Source organism: Sinohyriopsis cumingii, chromosome 2, assembly GCF_028554795.1.
Source record: "Sinohyriopsis cumingii isolate HCF-2022 chromosome 2, ASM2855479v2, whole genome shotgun sequence".
NCBI classification, from domain to species: Eukaryota; Metazoa; Mollusca; class Bivalvia; order Unionida; family Unionidae; genus Sinohyriopsis; species Sinohyriopsis cumingii.
The window spans coordinates 141,687,141-141,697,100 of NC_142962.1; positions in this window are offsets into that span (position 1 = coordinate 141,687,141).

The window sequence follows — 9,960 nt, forward strand, 5'->3', positions numbered from 1 at the left end:
ATCAATTATGATGTTATCTTACTGAAGATCAATATCCCTGATCCCATCTGTGAATCTCTCCAGCCACCTGCGTCGCTCTTGTGCTTGGATGGTTTGCCACGTATACTGCTCCGTAACCTTATGGCTTCCAGTTTGTAGGACATGTCATTGCAATAGCTCTTCTCTTCCCATATGAGTTCTCGATACTCCTGCTTCGGTTGGTCTTAAATGACTAGTTTTGTTTGTACTGCATTACACTATCTTTGTAATTGTTCATTTGAGTTGTTTTAATTCTTTAACCATTCCTTCAGTGTCTTGCAGCTTAGATGATACTTGTTATAGAGGATTGAAGTTTACCGGCCCTAGCATTTAGTCTTCTTAAATACTCTTTCGCTTCATTACTTTTCGGTGCCCATTGCTTCACATATGGACTGCTTATTCGCAGTTTTGTTGCACAATCTGTAGATCAGAGCCTTTGCAACTACCACAACACTTGCATGTATAAAGTTGTTTGGCTTTTCTTTGTTATTATTATTGTTATTATTATAATTATTATTATTATTATTATTATTAACAATAAATCAATGTAGCAAGCAAGCTAGCAGCTGATTTACTTTTAAAAAATAACAGATCAAGCGTACTTTTCATAAATATGTTCGTATTCTACATGAAGTCACGTTGTGTATGTGCATCAGAGTGAACAAATTAAATAAGTGATCGTGTCGAAAGTGTTAGAAGTAGACATTTCAACATTTTAACAAATAATAGGGGAACAGTTACATGAAACTAGAGCACTAGCGATTCTTTAGATCCAACAAAAATTATGTATGACATAGGGCCATTGCTTCCACTATAAAAACGAACTAACCTCTCAATATAGCTTCATGCTGACACGTGACAGCTCCATCATAGGTTCCAAGTTTTTGATGACGAACTCAAAAACAAACAAACAAACAAAAAATAATAATCCACACTATGATTGGGGAAAATCAATGGTTCCTTTTGTCAGGCATGGGGTGATCTCCTGTATTACATTGGTACAACAAATCGGATCTTAAGACATAAAGCAGCATTGTATGGTTATTCACAAGAAAGAAATTCACCGATATTTTCAAGATGCTCAAATTAGGCCATGTTCGGGACATGCTTATGCACCTTGGCCTTAAAGCTTTATATTATACCTCTACAATAAAGACGCTGAACACCACAAGACCAACAAATATTCCTTTCTTCTGATCGTGATCTGTTACGTAGAGTTAATGATTAGTTAAAAAATAAATACCAGTCACTGAGAATTTCTCATATAAGAACTGATGCCATCGCACAATTCTAAGACCGTCTGATAAAACTCTCAGAAAGATCCAGAAAAGTCGTTGCTCTTCCACAAGAAGTTAAGAAATATTTTGACTGCCAGTCATATAAGTATCTAGTAAAGCTGGTCAAATGCTGAAAAATGTTCACCGATGGATTTATATAAAGTAAAAATACCGAACACATTGTATGCGAGTGAAACAATTTATTTCACACCGAACACAGTGTATGCGAATGAAAACAATGTATTTCACACCGAACACAGTGTATGCGAATGATAACAAACAATTTGTTTCACACCGAACAGTGTATGCGAATGATACCAATTTTTTTCACACCGAACACAGTGTATGCGAATGATAACATTTTATGTTAAATGAAGTACGTCAGACTCAGTGAATATTAATGTAACAATGAGATGGATGAAAATATACAACAAACAAGCACGTTTACTCGGGTAATGAACTGCCGTAAACGCTATGACACAATTCGACGAAACTAGACTCTATCATGAACACTTTAAAAAAAATTAGAATCATTCACATAATGATATAACACCATACTGTGAATATGTTATTAAACAAAATAAATTAGTACGGTTCATATGACTATATGCTAATATTATCAAAAAAATGTGTATGATTAATATAATCATGTGTCCTGACAATTCAAATTCACAAGTCAATGTCTTATTGCACAATTCAAAATTCACATCCTTAGAATGAATTCTTGATCCTCCGTTCCTTTTTCCGTGACGCCATTGTTTTGTTTTTTGGTCAGTTATGTGGCTATACTGCCACCAACTACGCCACCATACGGCCACCAACTATGCCACTATACTGCCAGCTATGTTATCATGCTGTCACGCTAGCAGCTAAGTTTCCAGACTGCCAGTCATACTGCTACATTAACAGTTACGCTGCTACACTGCCAGCCCTACGCTGCTACACTAACAGCTATGCAGCCACACTGCCACCTATATTCTACCACACTGCCAGGACGGTGCTACTGCCAGCCCTGTGCTGCCACGATGCCAGCTATAACAGCCTAAAGGCTGTAGAAAGTTGCCTAAAGTAGACACCTGACAAATCTCGGTTATCACTGTGCCTACACACAGCAGTATAATTTCTATAAGTATTAAAGGAGAAGAAAGAGAAGAAAAAAAACGCATGCAAGACCCAATGGTAAAGTACCCGTGCACATCATGAAATATACGTTTCGCACTGAGAGCGACTTGCTGTTCGCGTCAACGAAATCAATTATACATAATCGTTTAAAGGCAATACCAAGTTATTTTCTTACCCTTATTCCGTGACACTGGTGTAGTATTCTGTCGATAAACAATAATCTGTTCTACCGTTTATAAAAACGAGTCTCATTTATTTTCAAAGTTGAAAATCCAAGTTAACATTATTCTTAACTGAACGTGGTTAGTATGAAAATAAACTCGTGTAATCGTTCTGTCGAAACAATTTAATGAATAACCAAGTCAATTCACGTGCGCGCATTCGTGATACATATAACTGTATTTTTACTTAATCATGTATTATGCATTACACGGTTCATTCTTTATATTTCTTACCTATTTACGGGGGAGTCTTTGAGCCCTGGGTTTTTTGTATAACCCGGATGTTGCGGTCGAAGATTACGTTGGCTTCAAGAACGACTCTGGTCTGCTCGGTGTGAGGGGCCAAAAGTTCTGGACCAACGAGTCTGCAAGATAAGGAGATTCTCGAGGTATCCTTCGGCAGGTTGGGCGGAGGGGACTACGTGAGGTTGTTCGGAAACTGCATAATCGGAAACGTCTCGTGATTGTCTACTGGGTGTCACAAGATAAATGTCACATGTTCCACTTTTTAATCAAATGAAGTATTACTTTTTGTGATAAACCTAATTCGATATTACTATTTTGTGGAAAGTTAATTCAATGTCTCTATGCGAGTGAAAATCAAGTATGCAATTATCACACGTGTGGATGAACTGTATATCAATCATACTTGTTTATACTTTTCATACAGTGATTATATCATGTCAACCATGACCTGAGGAAGCAATATTCAACGAATTTACTAGACAGCAGAATGGGAATATATTAATTTTCTAAGAGGATATCATTATTAGATACTAGTTTGTTTCCATTGAAGTAAAAGATTAACATATTCTTTTACAACAATTACTACAATGAAAGAAGCATTATTTTAGTTGCTGGCGCTTTTAAAACCACAGGATCTACACGAATAACGTCAAAAACAGAATGACTGCTTATTTTGATAACAAGGAAAGTAAGGATATAAATTGTTTGGCGAAAAACAACTCAAATTTTAAATAACTCGGAGTAATAATAACACAGTGTATTTCACCAAACACGATTCTAAATTGTCAGATTTTAATAGCCGGACACCGATATAAGTGTCTACTGTTCCGGGATTTTGAAACCCAAAATAATGTTCACTGACCTTGATGAAATCATATCCTATATATATTTTAACGGTAATTCTTCTACTTTCATATTATCTTTGTTCTTTTTCCTGTCAAGTTCTTATTGCTCTAATCTTGAATATTAAAACAATTAGAAAGTTGAGCCGTAAATAGATTTCATATCAGCATAAAAGATTAAAAAGTATTTGATTTTCACAATAGGCCTGCATCGTATGCTTCCCATATAAAGTAACAGGCCTTGATGAAATAAATTTTTTGAAGCAATCCTAATATCGTAGGTTTACCTTTAAACATCCAGACAAAACCAGGAACAGTAAATAGGTCAAGAGGTGCTGCAGTTAATAGCAACTTTAGCCTCAAACAATAACCGTGTCACAAATTTAGATGGCGAAATACGTACAACTTTTGAACTACAATACATCGAAAGTTATTAAAACGATCGGAGAAAAAGCAGACAGTAAATTTACAGATACGCAACATAGTGATAATGAAACAGCTTACAAAATACCAGGACTACCAAATAAATGGGCGAGAACAGAAATATAAATGATTTTAAATGCTCAAGACTTCTTTGATAGATGACTCAACACATAAACCTAACAAGCTGTAAGGGAAAGAGCAGTCGAAATACCAAACTTTTCACAACCAGTTGAACAGAGGAGAGGATGCACACTGAGATGGGTTTTAAACATCAGCAAGGAAAGCGTGATGATATATCTTAAAGATTACAGTACTTTAGGGTCTCAGCTGGAACATTCGTTATGAAACGAAACGAAGTCAAACAAAATGGTGAAGAAATTCAAAAGCAAAAGATAATTGTATCAGAAAATTACTGACTTGAATAGAAAAATAACAGAAAACGCTAATATTCTGTCAGATTCGTCAAAGTGATGTAATCGAGATTACCAAAGGAAGAAGAAAAACAAATCAAAGAATTCGACACGAGGAACAAGATATGAAAACAACTTTACCATTCTTTGATTAGTGATGTGAGCGATGATAAAAACCAGCAAGAGATTCACACCGTTTTTACATGCAGAGCGGTGATATGAAAACGATCAAGAGATTCACGCCATTTTTACATGCATAGCGGTGATATGAAAACGATCAAGAGATTCACACCATTTTTACATGCAGAGCGGTGATATGAAAACGATAAAGAGATTCACGCCATTTATACATGCAGAGATTGAACAATCTAATAGCGACACAAAAGACGTATGAAATCAAGAACTGCTATAAAGGCAATATTGACAAAACAGACGAAAGGATGAAACATTAAAAGGTTTCACTGATTCAGAACCAAAGTGTTCAATGAAAACGGATGCTTTTGGAACTGAAATAGACAAAGACGCAGAAATAGTATCACCTAAGAAATGGAGACATTTAAAACTGAATAAAACCTTGAATTAGTTGTAGAAAATGGGTTTCAGTATGTAAAACTTAGGGAAGAAAATAGATAAATGCCAATTTGATTTTCATAAAAAAGAAAAGAAAAGAACCAAACCAGCCCAAACAACAACAAATGTTGATTATGAAAAAGAGATCTTACCAAACTTTGCCGAGTATGCAACGTTTCAAAATAAAAGAAGTGATTCACTTAAAACAACGGGTATAAATACAATCTTCTGTTTATTAGTCTGATGAAGTGGACGAGAACAATAAGTTTGAGCGCCACCTATCGATGACGATGTTAATGCTTTGCTTACTGTACCTTTTAAAAATGACATTTCTGACAATCATTTCAGTTGATATACTAATTTCGTTTATATCTGACAAAAATTAAACATGAACAGTTCAATATAAGAGTTAATTCAGACGGTCCCTGTGCTCTTGTCATATAGATCGTCTCAATTAACAGGCAAAATAAAGGCTGGAAGCAGTAAGAAACTTTACTACCCGTGATTACAGCAGCATTTGCAATTATTGGAGAAATAATATATAATGGTCTAGCATTTCTAGGATACAGCCATCCGCTCAAATTAGTCTGTGGTACAATGCTACTTTTGATACGATAATAACTAACATGCAAGTTTTAGTATTTTACAAGTACACCCTGCTACTACATAATAATGAAAATCACTGAAGGAAATCTCTTTTGAAGAGAAAATAATGGAAGGAAGTCAGTCACACATACATACAAACATACGTATATACATACATACATACATACATACATACATACATACATACTCTAAGTCATTTGTTCACAACTTTTTTAATTTGGTTTATTCATCCTTGCTTTTTCTTTTCTAGTTAGAAAACGTACTAAAGGAGTTGTAATAATTTGTATTTGTTTTCCTTTTGTGCATCAGGTATTGAAATGTTCATTTTAATGTAATACGCTACATATACACCCTACAATTGTGCATAAGAATGATACGTCATTGTTTTATGTGCTCATATACGTCTTCGTTTTGCGGTTGAATGAATACTGAATACATGTAGCACTGTGCATTTTCGCATTTTGCTTAGGGTTAGATTTTGAAGAAAGAAAAAAGAACTCCCCATGTTTTCCTCACTGTTCTCCTTGGCATTTGGAAAAGTTTTTCCATCTTTGTATTGTTAAAAGAAAAATTAATTCTCTTTATTTTGGTGTATGACTGAAGGGTATAATTTGGATTACAGAGACTACAGCTAGGCCATTTTCACTTCCTGGACTTCAGAGGTAAATAGGAAAAAAGAAGCCCGGTAACATTTTTACGTTTTATGTATTTTGTAATTCGTTCATCCTATGTTTAGAAGCTGGTATTGTTTAGCTGGCAAAATATGTTTTCGCTTTTTTAATAACCGGTAAAGACGGTGTATTTTAGACTATTTCAGACTGATTTAATTTTTGAGCACATAGGAGCAGCCATTTTGGATAGCTCTGTGCTTAGATCATGTGCAATTTCTACAAGCACAATGCCCAAAGAAATTTCAGCCACAGTACATGAAAATAATATAGAGATATGCCAACATGTGCATGTTGCAAACGAAAAGAACTTCACCATAAACCTGCCACTTTCTCACAAGTACCTAATAAGTGTTTTTCACAACCTAAGTCGTTTCATAGGCCCAAGTCTAAACGACTAAACGATCTCGGAAATACGTCAGTGTTTTATGTGCATCTTAGCGAAAATCAAGAACGGGCTTCGCTTTTCTACTACTGATCTTTTTTCAACATTGTCAAGCTCTTTTGTACACAGGTTTTCATCCTTGACGAGTTTCGAGCTACATACCTTATGATCACCAAACTTACGTATTATGAACAAGTTTACTAAATCATTAAAAATAATCATCAAGTGACCTTCACTCTATAATGCATCTTTCTACATGTATATTTGCAGACAAAATCGGATTGCTCTAGTGCTCGCTTTGCTGCTTTAATGATCAGATTGGTCTAGTGATTTTTTAATTTGTAAAATAACACATTCAGGTGTGAACAGTCTATTCATTTCTTACTGTAATAATAATAATAATAATAATAATAATACATTGGACAAAAAGTAGGTGAAGCCACCAGTATATTTGTTAGTTGTAATCGGTCGTATTAATTCAAAGATATTTTCGTTGGTCTGGAGTACTCAATATCTTGGCTACTTATAAAGTTCGTTCAGTTTCTCCCTCTCCGTTCTCTCACCAAAAGGTCACTTTTCACAGATAAACTGTACCCTTCCCACAGAGTTCTTTTTCTTTAATTCCTTCTTTCAACCTCCTCCCACGCCATGCGCCACCCGTCAATCAAAATCAAAATACAGACGTCATTATAATAGCACTGTTTGACCTCAGTAACCAGGCCAGCCAAACTGCCTACCTAAGAGATTCAATGGCACTGATTGGTGTGATAGAAGTGGCTTCCTAATTATTTGAGGAACAGTAATTAACACTAAACAGTGTTGACTATGTTTAGCTGAATAAACTCTCTAATACAACAATTAATTAGAACCAAGAACAACGAATGGTTCACTGCCTGTGTTTTGCAAAATATACAAGTAATCTTGTTGTTGATAGATTAATTTAGGACTAAACACGCCTACTGTGGGCATCATGTGCATCTACAAGCATATTCCTGTTATTAAACTTAATTTGCCACTATTTTCACCACATTGTTGTGTGATGATTATTTAAGTTAAAGTTCTTTTCAACATCATGACCCAGTTTATTAGTGGAACAAGTCTCAAATCGTAAGAGAAAGTAATAGAGTTTCTGCCATTCTTTACGGAGGTATCGCACCTTACGATGTCGATGGTCGTTACATTGTTTGGTGCGGAGAGGTGCAGGGTTTGAAATGTAAAGGAAAAGTCAGAACTCTGTAATGTGAAGTTCACGTAAGTCCAGGTAGAGCTCTTCCCTACATTCAGGTGGCCTAGTGGTTAGCGTCCGTCTCGGATGCGGGAGGTCGTGGGTTCGAACCCTATCTGAGTCTTACCAAAGATTAATATAAATGATACGAAAAGCTGCCTCGCTAGGCGCTCAGCATCAAGAGATTAGTGTTAGGACTGGTCGGCCTGGTGTCCAGATCATGTGATTGGGTGGGATATGATGATACATGTCTGCGGCATCATGTCCCAGTACTGGACATCAATATATATATATATATATATATATATATATATATATATATATATATATATATATATATATATATATATATATATATATATATATATATATATATATATATATATATTTGTTAAAACTATTTTGCTAGAAATTGTAAAATTTTGATTTATAACAATGCTAGAAATTTTTTTAATCCAAACATGTATAGAGTAAACGTGTCTGTAGTACTTACATCCCACACCACTATCATGTCGGTCCATAGAAAGAACGATTTTTTAGCTTAAAATAGGAAATCACAAATATATTTATTATTTTGGAAGATGAATGTATTATTTATTTTTGCCTGAATATATATTTCTATAGTAATATGGTAGTAAAAGGTTGTTCCTAATAAAAACAATTATTCACGACGTGTGAATGTTACAAAAAGGTAAATTCTTGGATTGGTTCTACAGTACTTGCACCATTTTATCTTCCAATTTATTTATTCATTTGTTCGTTTATTCAAATTGACACAGAATCCGGATCAGGAATGAGGTCGAGCCTGCATATATTTTCTCCCTAGCGCATGATATTTTGCAAATAATAAATGCACATTAATATGTTGATTCTTATAGGTTTATACTGCAATACAACAACAACAATAATAATGATAATACTACTACTACTAATAATAATAATAATAGTAACAACAACAACAACAACAATAACATTTTGTGATGTAACTGGTTTTAGGAATTTGAATATTGTCAGGCATAATATTTTTAAATTTCAATACTAGTACGATATTTTCAGCACAACGGGAAATATCTCGTTGTCAGAATGATTCAAAAACATGTCAGCAAGCATCTTTTTGGACATCTCAACAATTGCCTACTCCTCCATAATAACAATCATGTCTCCCATCATGGATATGCTTCTAACTCAACATAGCTTAGACGTGTCTAGTGTTAGAAATAATATTTAAATAATCTTGGTATCTACACTGATCAATATCTCAGCTGGAATACACATATCAATCACATGTGTGCAATGGTCGACAAAATAATAATTCATAAACCTATAATCTGTCCAGAACTGACAAACTACAGAAAATGGCTGCCCGAATAATTCAGAAACTTCCTGTTACGACTCCCTTGAGTCTTTTGTTTCCACGCCTACAAAGGCAACCTAAAAAAAAAAAAAACCAAAAAAAAAAAAAACCACCAGTATTCCGTATTTTAAAGGATTCACGACCTATAAGTCTTTAAACGATATTTCTCTATACTATATCTCTAACTTAATTAAACTCATCAAATACTGACCGTAATTTCCAATCAAAATCTAAGAACGAACTCTAGATTCCGTGGTCAATGAGCCTTGTATCAGTATCTACCTTCTAGAATTCCTTACCCAGGAGGACACGTGATTCAAATTCCCTTGCTATTTTTTAAAATCTCATGTAAGAAATTCTTTCTTGACAAGCTGGAATGATACGTTAAAGCCGCCAAATAGAGAATTGTATCATTGTGTCCAGAAACAATATACCTGTGTATAGAATGTTTGCTCATATATGTCTCTATTAACCACTTTAGTTACATATATTAATTCCCTAAATTAAATCTGTGTGAGCGCGTGCGCAAACATACCTGAGTATGTGCAAATTACTTTTTAAAAGTTTTTCTATAACATAAACCTGTTACAAAA